This window comes from Lissotriton helveticus, chromosome 5_1 (assembly GCF_964261635.1).
Source record: "Lissotriton helveticus chromosome 5_1, aLisHel1.1, whole genome shotgun sequence".
In the NCBI taxonomy this organism is placed as follows: Eukaryota; Metazoa; Chordata; class Amphibia; order Caudata; family Salamandridae; genus Lissotriton; species Lissotriton helveticus.
This window is the reverse complement of record NC_136065.1, coordinates 824,326,085-824,340,243: the sequence shown is the minus strand read 5'-3', so window position 1 is coordinate 824,340,243 and position 14,159 is coordinate 824,326,085. Positions and strand designations below refer to the sequence as shown.

Genomic DNA, 14,159 nt, shown 5'->3' with positions numbered 1-14,159 from the left:
CACATTATTATTCTTTCTGTTCATCTCTTAACTTGTTCGGCACCTCTGTTGCTTCTTTCTGCACTTCTATTGCCGCACCCCTCTGGCCTCTTTCGGCACCTCAGTTGCTTTTCTGCACTCCTCTTCTCTTTCTGCACCCCTCTTGCTTCTTTCTGCACATCTGTTGCTTCTTTCTGCACATCTGTTGCTTCTTTCTGTACCCCTCTTGCCTATTTCTGTACCCTTCTTCCCATACCTCTCTTGCATCCTTCTGCACCTCTATTGCTTCTTTCTGCACTGTTCTTGCCTCTTTCTGGAACTCTCTTGCCTTTCTGCACATCTCTTGCCTCTTTCTGCAACTCTCTTGCCATTTTGTACTTCTCTTGCTTTTTCTACTTATTGCTTCTTCTTGCAACTCTGTTCCCTTTTTCTGCAACTCTCTTGCCAGTTTCTGCAGTTCTCTTTCAAATGTCTGCACATCTCTTGCAAATTTCTGGACTCCTCTTGTCTGCGTCTGCACCTCTGTTGGTTCTTTCTGCACTGTTCTTGCTTCTTTCTGCATATCTTTCCTCTTTGTGCAGTTCTCGTGCAAATTTCTGCACCTCTGTTCCTTCTTTCTGCACTGTTCTTGCTTTTTTCTGCAACTCTCTTGACTTTCTGCATCTCATGCCGCTTTCTGCAATTATGTTCCTTCTTTCTGTACTTCTCTTGCCTCTTACTGCACCTCTTTTGCTTCTTTCTGTACTTCTTTCCTCTTTGTGCACCTCTTTTACTTCTTTCTGCACCTCTCTTGCAACTTTTGGCACCCCTCATGCCTCCTTCTACACCTCTGTTGGTTCTCTCTGGACTACTCTTGCTTCTTTTTGCACTATTCTTGCTTCTTTCTCTGCCCCTCTTGTCTCTTGAGAACCCCTCTCCCCTCTTTCTGTACCTATCGCCTCTTTCTGCACTTCTCTTGCTTCTTTCTGCAGGTCTTGCCTCTTCCTGCACATTCTTACTCTTTCTGCACCTCTTGCTTCTTTCTGCACATCTGTTGCTTCTTTCTGCTCCTCTGTTGCTTCTTTCTGCTCCTCTGTTGCTTCTTTCTGTACCCCTCTTGCCTCTTTCTGTACCCTTCTTCCCATACCTCTCTTGCATCCTTCTGCACCTCTATTGCTTCTTTCTGCACTGTTCTTGCTTCTTTCTGCAACTCTCTTGACTTTCTGCACATCTCTTGCCTCTTTCTGCAACTCTCTTGCCATTTTGTACTACTCTTGCTTTTTCTACTTATTGCTGCTTCTTGCACCTCTGTTCCCTTTTTCTGCAACTCTTGCCAGTTTCTGCAGTTCTCTTGCAAATTTCTGCACATCTCTTGCAAATTTCTGGACTCCTCTTGCCTGCGTCTGCACCTCTGTTGGTTCTTTCGGCACTGTTCTTGCTTCTTTCTGTATATCTTTCCTCTTTGTGCAGTTCTCTTGCAAATTTCTGCACCTCTGTTCCTTCTTTCTGCACTGTTCTTGCTTCTTTCTGCAACTCTCTTGACTTTCTGCATCTCATGCCTCTTTATGCAATTATGTTCCTTCTTTCTGTACTTCTCTTGCCTTTTACCGTACCCCTCTTGTCTGTTTCTGCACCTCTTTTGTCTGTTTCTGCAACTCTCTTGCTTCTTTCTGTACTTCTCTTGCCTCTTACTGCACCTCTTTTTCTTCTTTCTGTACTTCTCTTTCCTCTTTGTGCACCTCTTTTGCTTCTTTCTGCACCTCTTGCAACTTTTGGCACCCCTCATGCCCCCTTCTACATCTCTGTTGGTTCTCTCTGCACTACTCTTGCTTCTTTTTGCACTATTCTTGCTTCTTTCTCTGCCCCTCTTGTCTCTTGAGAACCCCTCTCCCCTCTTTCTGTACCTATCGCCTCTTTCTGCACTTTTCTTGCTTCCTTCTGCAGTTCTTGCCTCTTCCTGCACATTCTTACTCTTTCTGCACCTCTTGCTTCTTTCTGCACTTCTCTTGACTCTTACTGCACCCCTCCTGTCAGTTTCTGCAAATCTCTTGCCTCTTTCTGTACTTCTCTTGCTTCTTTCTGCACCTCAGTTGCTTCTTTCTTCACTCCTCTGGTCTCTTTCTGAACCCCCCTGGTCTATTTCTGCATCTATCTTACTTCTTTCTGCACCCCTCTTACTGTACCTCTCTTGCTGCTTCTTTCTGTACTTCTGTTGCTTCTTTCTGCACCCTTCCTGCCTCTATCTGCACCCTTCTTTCCTCTTTCTGCACCTCTCTTCCCTCTTTCTGCACCCCTTATCCCTTTTTCTGCACCTCGTGCCTCTTTCTGCAATTATTTCCTCTTTATGCAGTTCTCTTGTTTCATTCTCCACCTGTGTTGCTTCTTTCTGCACTTCTCTTGCCTCCTTGTGTACCCCTCTTGCGTCCTTCTACACCTCAGGTTCTTTCTGCCCTGATCTTTTTCTGCACCTCTCCGGCTAATTTCTGCTCCCCCTTGACTTTCTGCACCTCTTTTGCCTGTTTTTGCACCTCTCCAGCTTCTTTCTCCACTTCTCTCGCCTCTTTCTGTACTCAAATGGGAAGTGCAGGCTGTCAAGTTTATAGGTATGTGTGCTCTCGTGACTGAGTTATATGTCTACTTGTATATGCATTCTTACATGTGTTATGCATCTGAAGATGGTAGCTTGAAAAGCGGGTAAACTCTCCTATAGGTGGTCAAATCTTCTCAGTTCAGCTCTGTCATTCGGTTGCACAGGCAGACATGTCTCATGTATATATGTTTTAGAGACCCTCAAATTTACTATTGAATACCAATGTGCCCTGTATTGTGAGCAGAAAGACATGCATACACTTTTTTTTAACAGAATATGAGGTTTGAAACACAGGTATGTTTGTGTTTGTATGTTTATTTTCATTTAACATGTCATTAGGTAAAAGCATAGACACATACATACCTTCACAAACTTGGTCAGACTTACAACTGTGATGTGCTTAGGCTTGCTGTTTTATATTTGGTAGGCCTAACATTCTGAGCAGTCGATTAATAGTGAACCTTCTGGAAAAAAGTGAGGTTTAAGACATCGTGGGAGAAGGATTAGTGATTAGGGTACTTTGTATTAGTCTGATGTAAGGTACAGACAGAGTAGGCCTCTTTCTGCATCTCTATTGGTTATTTCTGCACATCTCTTGCTTTCTGCACCTTTCTTCCTCTCTTGCCTCTTTCTGCACTTCTCTTGCTTCTTTATGTTTCTTTCTTCCTCTTTCTGCACATGTCCTACCTATGTAGGTATAGTTAGACATTAGCATTTTAAAAACCTTAGAAATTCACTGAATAAAACTAACCACAGGTTTCAGGTAAATTATAGTTTGGGATTAGCATTTAAAAAACCTTAGAAATTCAATGAAAAAACAATAGGTTTCAGGAACGTTTTAGGTAGTCAGACATTTTACTCGTTCAAAACCCGAAAAATGTGGCCGTTATAGTTAGCTGGGTTAATTATAACTCTCGCCCCCGCAATGCACTGCCGATGTCACATATTACATCACTGATGACATCATCCATGTAATCTGATGCACCTCCTCATACCCTAACATAACCTTTGATACATCCACTCTAAAATACAGACTACCAATCTAGAAACCATTGACAGACCAATACCAGTTAGTACATACCCGCTCACTGCTTCATACATCTACACACACATCCACTCACTAACCCATACAGTCACTCATACACGCAGCCATTCATCAATATAGCCATTGATATATCCACTCATACACTCACACACCACCACTCACCTAAAGAGTTACTCAAACACCTAGTCAGTCACCCAAAGGATCAATCACACTGCCATTTCCTCACCTATAGAGTTATACACACACCAGCTCACTTATTCATACAGATAGTACCATATACGTACTCTCTTCTACAATCATTGACATAAGCACATACTCGTCAATGCAGCCGCTCTCACAATCACTCACTGTCACATTAGTCACTTATATACTCCCACACTCACACATACTGCCTTTCACATATGTAGTTACTTACACATATACCACTGAGACATCCATTCACTCACCAACACAGCTATATGCTCACCCACTCACCCATACAGCCCCTAACACACACACACTCATGAACCCATACACCCTGTAAATCACCCACTTGCACATCCATGCAGTGAGACATACACACCACCCACTCAGCCACCCATTGAGGTAATCAAACAACCAATCATTCTCCTGGCCCAATTTGGTACTATGATGAGTTGAGCTTAATACCTTCTGATCTTCAGAACTCTCTGTATAAGTGGCAGATGCAGTAAGGCATGCAGGAGGCGCACTGCAGGCAGACTGCATCTCCCAAGGAACTTCGAGGTGGAAAATCTGACACGCCTCAATTGCGATACAGCATGTTGTTGGCAGTAGTAAAAAGATCTCCCAAGGCACGCCCCACCAGGGGAAAAAACACTGAACTACCTCTGGATACAGAGGCCATGTCTGCATAGTCCGGCAGATGTCTGTTGAACTTGTCTTCTGAGATAGAAGGGTTGTTCAAGATGCAACCCTGAGCTATGCCCACTGCAAGGGAGCAGTCAAATACACGAGTCCAAGAAGCATAAGAACCGCATGTGTAGAACCCAGGGTGATCCTTAAACCTAAGGATAATAACCTGAAATTTGCAGACTTCTTTAGGGGCTGGAAAGGTCCTGAACGCCTCCGTGTCTAGGATGACCCCTATGAAGGAAATCCTCTGCGTAGAGATTTTGGTTAGTTGATGGAAAACTCCAATGATGACCGCAGGGTGATAACTGTCTTCTGGTGGTTCATCTCAGACTGCAGTCAGCTAGTATTCAACAACCAATCGTCAACGTACTGAAATTTGCCAAGCTGAAGCGCAACCACTGCTATCACCTTCGTAAACATTCAGGTGGCTTAGATGATGCTTAAGGGGCGGACGGTAAAAGTGCTCCGACCAAAACACAGACTGGGTTTTTGGGACTGCTGGATGGGCACATCAACATACGCATCCTGTAAGCTGAAGGACAACATTCAGCCTCCTGGATTCTAGATTTGACGGGACCTGCGCCAGAGTCAACATCTTGAACTTCTTTCTGAAGGAATCAGAAACTGAAGGTCTAGTTCTGGCTTGAGGCCTATGTCTTTTCTGGGCCTCAAAAGGAACTGGGATCAACACCCCATGCCCTTCCTTGTCTCAGGGACTGTGAGACCGCCTTCACCATCGATGACAAAACATCTTTAGGAGGTATGATCTGCAGAAGTCCGAACAAACACAGGTGTGGCAGGAGGGGGAGCAGATACAGAAGGGTCTGATTCTTAATCTCTCATTAACACAATACCTTTCTCGACATCCTAAAAATACTGCCATGAGTACCAGAGCAACATAAGGAGACTTCACTCACCAAAACCAACTCTCCACACTTAAAACATCATACAACAGCACACTCTCCAGCTAACCATGCAGAGATACCTGGAAGTTAGACCTGGAAGATTGTGTGGTACGGCTAAGATAATTTATTAGTGGCATGTGCACAATATACTAAATCCTCAATAGGCTAAAGCAGTTACCACATATGCTTTTGATTTGTTCAAATATTTTTTTAAACGTCTTGTTCAGGTGTTTGCCTCTGCTGGTATACAGACTCAGAAATCACATCTGTAATGATACACATTTACATATATTTACTTAACTATACACACACACAAATATATATATATATATATATATATATATATATATATATATATGAATTCAAACACTCCTTCTTTAAGAAGATCACGGGGGACACAGCGGGATTCTTAGCAGATTCTCTTTATTCAGAACAATCGGCATGACCGGTTTCGGCTTGTGCCTTCATCAAAATGCCGCAGTTCGTACACAGTGTAAGCACCCTCCAATATATAGTTCAAGCTCCTCCTACCAAGTGGCGGCGGGCTCACCTGCAGAAGATTGTCTCTGCTCGCTTTTGTATTCGGGACTACCAGTCCCAGAATGCTGTGTGCTGACGTACATATGCAGTAGTGGGGCTTCACTTATTAAAAACTTGTGTTGCTGCTGCTGTTTTCCCATGCTCTCTGCCATTGTCTCCGGGATAACAGATCAGAAGGCACAGATCGGGCATCGGCGTCTTTCCGCCCCGTCTCTGCCTGATGTCATCAGCTGTCTGCTTTTGCCTCGGGGATCAAATGGCGGGTTGTGGATTTTTTCCGACCCTCTGTAGTCATTCAGTACGTTTCCTTAGTTCTTCTTCTGTATATACATACACACCAATATACATAAATATATACATATATACACACTGAAAAAAACCATAGGTTTCAGACATGTTATAGTTAGGAATTAGCATTTCAAAAACCTTTGAAATTCACTGAAAAAACATAGGTTTGAGGCCTGTTATAGTTAGGATTAAGCATTTAAGACAAAACTTTGAAATTCACTGAAAAAAACATAGCTTTCAGACATGTTATAGTTGGGAATTAGCATTTAAAAAACCTTAGAAATTCACTGAAAAAAACATAGGTTTTAGGGGTGTTATAGTTAGTTGGCCATTTCGCCTGCCCGCAATCCACTGCTGATAATGTCACATATTACACAAATTGACATCACTGATGACCTCATCCAGCTAATGTGGTTTGCTACGATATTTAAATAAGTATTTTATATATATATATCAATGCTCCATACACCAGTAATACGGGTCACTCTTAAAAGCGGGTGCTGTTACGCGGTGGTGTCCCGCGTGACAAATAGCAGCTCCAATTTCCACTAAAATACCCAGCCGGGTCAGAAGAAATACAGCACTCTCGAGGTTTCCAGCGTTCAGCAAAAGGTTTCATTAAAGAACAAACGCGTTTCGGGAATGAGATCCCTTCGTCAGTGTTCACATCTGAAAACGCTGTACGGCACCATTATCTGTGTTTGTTGGGGTCATTAAAACAAACAACGGACTTCAGCAAGCATGCAATTGTGCGCGCCATCTTTGAAAGTGTTAAACCTAACACTTCATCATTTGTAGGTTGCAAAGAGGCTATCAATCCATCAATTCATGCCGTGTATCGGCCAAACAAAACATTGTGTCCAATTCTAATTCAATTGCTGGAAGCTTTGTTACATGGTTCAATCGAGCTCCAGTTCCCTGAGAAAAAACGCTATGAAACCACAACATCCCCATCATTACGTGTATCGTAATACTTCATTAGCACATATTTGCCAAATCTTGCCGTGTATCGGCAATTGCAGCCTGAATGGCTGCCTCAATCTCAGGAAAAAGGTCATGAGCAAACAAATATGAATGAGCCTCAAACATATCTAATGTCCAACAAAATTCACAGTTAGGTGCATCTTCAATACTAATAAAACCATTTGAACTCATACTCATCAAATTTCCACTAGTGTTACATTTCATTAACAATTCATTTAGGCATTATTTACTCACGCATTTACAAATACAGTCATTGCTCTCATTATCCCAAGTGAGATGCCAGTTCCTCTCCCATATTCAGACCCCCCGGTGCCCTGCTTTCCAAGTCGATAATATAACGAGACTCCAATCTCTTGAGTGTCTGCAGTTTATTACCTCCTCTGGGATTGTCAACAACACAATCCAAGCAGTAGTATCTCAGAAGATCCCTGTTACTATTGTGTTTGATAGCGAAATGACGGGCCACCGGATAAGAAAAATCTTTATTCACGATGGCCCTTATGTGCTCCAACACCCTCAATTTAACAGGGTTGATGGTACTGCCAATGTACCTCAATTGGCAGGGACACATTAAGCAGTAAACCGCATGGTCTGTGTGGCAGGACATGAATTTGTTGATTCTCCTGCCTCCTTTGCAACCTTTAACATCATAGGTCAGAGTTCTCTTGCTGGCTGAACATGCTTTGCATTTTCCACAAGGGAAAAAGCCTTTGGCATCTTTCAACGTACCTTGCTGTTTCTCAATCGGCTTCAAATGGCTATGAACCATACGATCACGGAGTGATCTGGCCTTTCTGAAGGTTATCAGTGGAGAAGCAGGTATGTCGGGCCCTACAATTTGGTCAGCTTTTAAAATGTGCCAATGCTTGGTCATGATGGCTCTTAGCTTAAAAGAGTTTGCTGAGTAAGGTGTTATCATGCGGAATTTTCCATCTGTGCAGGGGCGGATCTGTTTAGAAAAGAGGGTACTGCGTGGTAATTTCCTGACTCTGTTCAGGGCATCCTGTAAGAGGTTCGAGTTATAACCTCTGTTCAAGAATCTTTCTACACTGTCACTAGCTGCATGTTCGAAGTCCTAATTTAGGGTGCAATTACGCTTCAGTCTTAAATATTCCCCATAGGGGATGTTGTTAATGAGTTTCCGGGGGTGACTGCTGGAAGCGTGCAATACACTATTGCCAGCCGTAGGTTTACGGTACAGTTGGGTGCAGAATTTACCTTCCCTCACTAAAAGGTCCAGGTAGTTAACCTTTTCTTTGTTCACATCTCCCGTGAATCTCAAATTACACTGGTTGTCATTAAGCACTTGTATGTACTCATTAGCCTCGGCTACTGACCCATCCCAAACTAGGAACAGTTCATCGATATATCTGCTCCATGCCACCACTTTGTTGTTCAAGTGGCATTTCTGGGGGCCCAGGCTACCTGCTCCTCCCTCCAGCCAACGAATACATTCGCATAGCTGGGGGCGAAGCAGGAGCCCATCGCCGTGGAGCTCGATTGAACCATGTAACAAAGCTTCCAGCAATTGAATTAGAATTGGAAACAATGTTTTGTTTGGCCGATTACGGCATGAATTTATGGTTTGATAGCCTCTTTGCAACCTACAAATGATGAAGTGTTAGGTTTAACACTTTTAAAGATGGCGCGCAAAATTGCATGCTTGCTGAAGTCCGTTGTTTGTTTTAATGACCCCAACAAACACAGATAATGGTGCCGTACAGCGTTTTCAGATGTGAACACTGACGAAGGGATCTCATTCCCGAAACGCGTTTGTTCTTTAATAAAACCTTTTGCTGAACGCTGGAAACCTCGAGAGTGCTGTAATTCTTCTGACCCGGCTGGGTATTTTAGAGGAAATTGGAGCTGCTATATATATATATCAATCTGCCTTGAACACTGAGTGGATGTATACGTGTCTCAATGGAGGATTTAGTAGCAATGTGATTGACTGAGTGAAGAATTTAAAGTGTCTCACTAAATATATGGGATAGTGATTAAACTGTGTGAATACGTGTATCACTCTATCTCTTGTTGTGTAAACTACTACATAAGTTGGTTACTAGCTATGTGAATTTCTATATTAGTTATTAATTAGTTAAGTGAGTATTTGTATGGGATAGTGAATGAATGTGTGTGGTTTGGTGGGAGGTGTGTGACTGTCCAAAGATGTGTAAATAGTTGATTTAGTAGGTATATGAGGTTAAGACTTTATTTGGAAACAATTGTTTGGGTGAGTGAATCTCTTTATGGGTGTGGTGATGAGTAAATATATTTCCTCAATGATACATGTCCAACAAACTCGAAATATAAAAGGCAGTGTATGTGATAGTTGTATATAAATAAGTATACATAAGACTCGGTGATTGCATGAGTGACGTATGGATAACTATACTTGTAATAGTGATTTTTTAACACACTAAGTATGAGTTACTATCTATATGAATAAATAAAGTGGTGTTTTTGTAAGTGTGTAGCTTAGTAAATGTAAGTATGATCAATTGTTTGCATAAGTGAGTAGGATAACTGCATTAGTGAATAGGATGTGTGCTAGTGTGTAATGTCGGTGTAGAAGTATATTTAATAGTGTTCTATTGATCTTTGTTAGCATGTATGAGTGAATCTCTAGGTAAGTGTTTAGATGTGTGTGTAGATGAAGGAATCACTGAGTGGGTTTTTAGAAACTTGTATCGGTGTGTCATTAGTTTTAAATATGGTACTCCTTATTTTATAATGAGTGTTGAAAGGTTATACTAGTGTATGATAAGATGTATCAGATTGTCACGTGGATGATGTCATCAGTGATGTCATCAGGGATGACACTGACCATGTCATGAATGATGTAATATGTGACATCAGCATTGGATTGCGGGCGCGCGAGTTATAGTTAGTACAACTAACTATAACGTGGGAATTTCAATGGTTTTGTACGAGTGAAATGTCCAACTAACTATTACACCTCTAAAACCTATGTTTTTTTCAGTGAATTTCTAAGGTTTTTTAAAAGCTAATTCCTAACTATAACAGGCCTCAAACCTGTTTTTTTTCTGTGAATTTCAAAGGTTTTTAAAATGCTAATTCCCAACTATAACATGTCTGAAACCTATGTTTTTTTCAGTGAATTTCAAAAGTTTTGTAAATCGCAATTTTTAAATGTATTTATTGTTGTATTTATTTTTTTATACTGATTTCCTACATTTTTTTAAAGTTTATTTTTAAATATTTTATTTCTTAAATTACATTATACATTACATTATACATTACATTACAAAATATACTTTCTAAGAATGAATTACTTTAGTTTAAATACTTTGCAAATAGGCAATAGACTATCTGAAAGAAACAGGTTAGTGTTAGATTCCTTACCTTAGAATATCCCCAGGCGCCAGACTGGATCCGGAAAGTTTTGCGTAGTAGTACCCCCCTGCCTGTCGGTAGGCGTCGTATGCGGCTCCGCATCAGTCGTCTGGGTCGTGATCGCCGGCATGACATCGTTGGAGTACTTAGACGCCGCCCTCACGCGCTCACGTCAGTTCTTCTTTTTTCCGCGCCAGCCAGCGCAGATCCGGGAAGAGCAGTACTCCTAGTCATTTTTTTACTAACTTTTTTAAATCTTTTTTTGGATCGATTCTCGAGTCGACCTTCGACTCACGGTGCCGGTAGGGATGCCCAGGTTTAAGCCCTGTGAGGACCCCCACCTCCGGTGCCTTTATTGCCTCGGGCCGACCGTGATGTCAAGTCGTGCCCCGACTGCCGGGCCTTGACCTCGAAGGCTAGGCGGGAGCGGTCCCGTAAGCGACTCGAGCTCCGGCAGTCGGCCCGTGCTGTTCGAGGTCCCCAGTATAGGAGGAGGTCGAGGTACCGGTCGTGGGGCCGCAGTCATTGCCGCTCGACGAGTCACCACCACTCGTCGGGCTCAAAGTCCTCAGGTACGTCGAGGCTCTCGAAGAGACTTCATCGCTCTTCCGACTCCCCCCGACTCTTGCGCGATGCGGCCGGGGGTTCGGGCGACACCGCCAACGCGTCCAGCTCCACACCCGCCGGTCCCTGGGCTACACGGGACGCCGGAGGAGATTAGTGCTTTCCTCACGGCCATGAGTTCGCACTTCCCTCCGTCAGAACCCGCAGAGGCGCCTTCGGGCCCCGCGGGTCCGGCTCAGAGCCCTAGCGGACCGGCGGCCCCGGCGCCGTCGGGTGCTTCGGCCCCGGTGCCATCTACGACTCCGGTCCCGGCGCTGCAAGGCTCCTCAGGATCCAGGCCTGGATCCTTGACTACGCCAGTCGACCTTACGACCCCTCCGCTGGCGCAGTCACCATGGGTGTCTTCGCACGACATCGTTACCGGTCTGGATCCGGCGTCGGACCGGCGCCGTCTTCGACAACAATCGGTGAGCCCTTCACTGACGACCCGGCTCCATCATTTTTCCCTCACTATCAGGAGATGGATGACGAGGAGAACTGGGAGGGGTCTTAGGACCCTCTGGCCCTGCAGTGCCAGTTGAGCCAGGACTGGGCAGAAGACCTGGGGGATGCCAGTGGTCTGGACACTTCGCCTAACACTGGATTTGTCTCCCCTCCTACAGTGGCTACGGAGGAGGGGGCTGCATACAGCGTGGTGTTGACTAGGGCAGCCAAGGCCTTGGCTCTTGAGCTCCCTGTCGCGGCCGTGAGGACTAACCTCCTCACTGAGGTGCTCAAACCGCAGGCATGCTCCTCGGAGCCTCTCCTGCCGTTCAACGAAGCCCTCACCGACGTTCTGCTGGGCACCTGGTCCAAGCCCTCTATAGGCCTCCCTGTAGATCGGAACGTGGCCCGACGCCACCGCCTGGCTATGGGCAACCCCAGCTTCCTGTCCGTTCACCCCACCCCCGGTGATCCAGGCCTCTACCTCCCAGACCGCATTCCCGACCGCTCCCCTTGATCGGAAATCCAAAAGGTACGATCAGTTTGACAAGAAACTGTTCTTCTCCCTAAGTTTGGGGCTGCGGTCTGTCAACACCGCCTGCCTTTTGGGCGGTTACACCCACTCTGTGGGATACGGTTGCGGATGTGCTGCCGTAGTGCCCGGAGGAGGCCCGGGCAACGCTTACCCAAGCCCTAGCAGAAGGGCAGGACGCAGCACGCTACTCCATTCGGTGTGGACTCGATACCACGGACTCGCTGGGTAGAGCGATTGTAACGACGGTGGTGGTTCCCCGCCCGACTGAGGTCCGCCAACGTTTCTGGGGATGTCCAGGCAACACTCATGGACATGCCCTTTGATGGCTGTCGCCTTTTTGGTGACAAAGCGGACAGTGTGCTGGAGCGTTTCAAGGACTCAAGGGCTACGGCCAAATCATTGGGCCTAGGCCAACGCCAGCAAACTTCCTCCTGTCGCTCCTTTCGTGGCCAAGGAAAAAGCGCCCCCACACGTCCAGCCAGCCACAGGCCGCAGACTCGGGCTCAACGCAGACGTGGCTAACGCAGACGTGGCTACCGCCGTGGCGGTAACGGGGGACACCGGCAGGGTCAGTCCACACCCGCCACTGCAGCATCTGCCTCTAAGCCTTCCTAGTCCGGCATTTCAGGACCATTCCTCGCAAGTGGGGGGGCAGGGTCCGCCATCACCTCCCCCACTGGCGTACCATCACGTCGGACAGGTGGGTGCTGCATATCGTCCGAAGGGGTTACTCCCTCCCCTTGAAAGGCGACCCCTCCAGCCATGCCACCGCAGTACCACCGCATGTCAGGGGATCACTTGAAACTTCTGCAGGACGAAGTTACGGCCCTCTTGGCCAAGGGGGCCATCCAGCGCGTTCCTGGGCCAGAAGTAGGATGTGGTTGCTATTCCCACTACTTTCTGGTACCCAAGAAGGGCAAAGGAGGCCTACGCTCTATCTTGGACCTATGGAGCGTCAACGGCTTCCTCCGGAAGGAGAAGTTCAAGATGCTGACTTTGGCTCAAGTCCTAGCTGCCCTGGGCCCAGAAGACTGGATGGTAGCGTTGGACTTGCAGGACGCATATTTCCACATCCCCGTCCTGCCGGCCCACCGGCACTACCTGCGATTCACGGTAGGCCACAAGCACTTTCAGTTTACCGTGCTCTCCTTTGGCCTTACCAGCACCCCTCTGGTGTTCACGAAAGTGATGGTGGTGGTTGCAGCTCATCTGGGCAGATTAGGGGTTTCAGTCTTCCCCTATCTTGATGATTGTTTGTTGAAGGCGCGCTCGCCCCAAACAGTCGTCTCCCACCTCCAGACTACGACCGACCTGCACCAGCTGGGATTCTCCATCAATGTGCCGACGTCGCACCTGTGCCCCTCTCAGAAGCTCCTCTTCATCGGAGCGGTTCTGGACTCGGCGCAGTTTCGGGTTTGTCCTCCCGAGCAGCGGGTTCGGGATATTCAGGCTCTGATTCTGATCTTTCAGCCTTTATCCCGGGTCTCGGTCAGGTTGACGCTGCGGCTCCTGGGGCTGATGGCCTCATGCATCCTACTGGTGCATCATGCCAGATGGCGGATGCGGGCTCTGCAGTGGGACCTGAAGTTTCAGTGGGCCCAGCATCAGGGCAACCTGTTCGACCACGTCCTGATCTCGGAGGGCACAGCGAGACAGTTACAGTGGTGGCTCACGAACCGCGATTGGGTCAGCGACAGATCTCTCTCCCTTCCCCAACCGGAGCACGTAGTGGTGACCGATGCGTCCCTCCTGGGTTGGGGGGGCCACATGGGAGAGAGGGAGATCAGAGGCCTCTGGTCTCCTGCGGAGTCCCGGCTCAATATCAACCTTCTGGAGCTCCCATTGAAGGCATTCCTTCCTGCTGTCCGTGGAAGTGTAGTGCAGGTGTTCACGGACAACACCACCGCCATGTGGTACTGCAACAAACAGGGCGGGGTGGGGTCATGGACCCTTTGTCAGGAGGCTCTGCGCCTCTGGACATGGCTGGAACACAAGGGCATCTCCCTGGTGGTTCAACACCTGGCAGGTTCCCTGAAC

At 46.3% G+C, this 14,159-nt stretch overlaps 1 protein-coding gene across 2 annotated transcripts in view; it reads left to right on the top strand.

Annotated features, from left to right (window-relative positions):
• WAPL (WAPL cohesin release factor) overlaps nucleotides 1–14,159 on the top strand; it is a 1,132,828-nt gene that overhangs the window by 1,099,329 nt on the left and 19,340 nt on the right. The gene's annotated exons all lie outside the window — the stretch shown is intronic.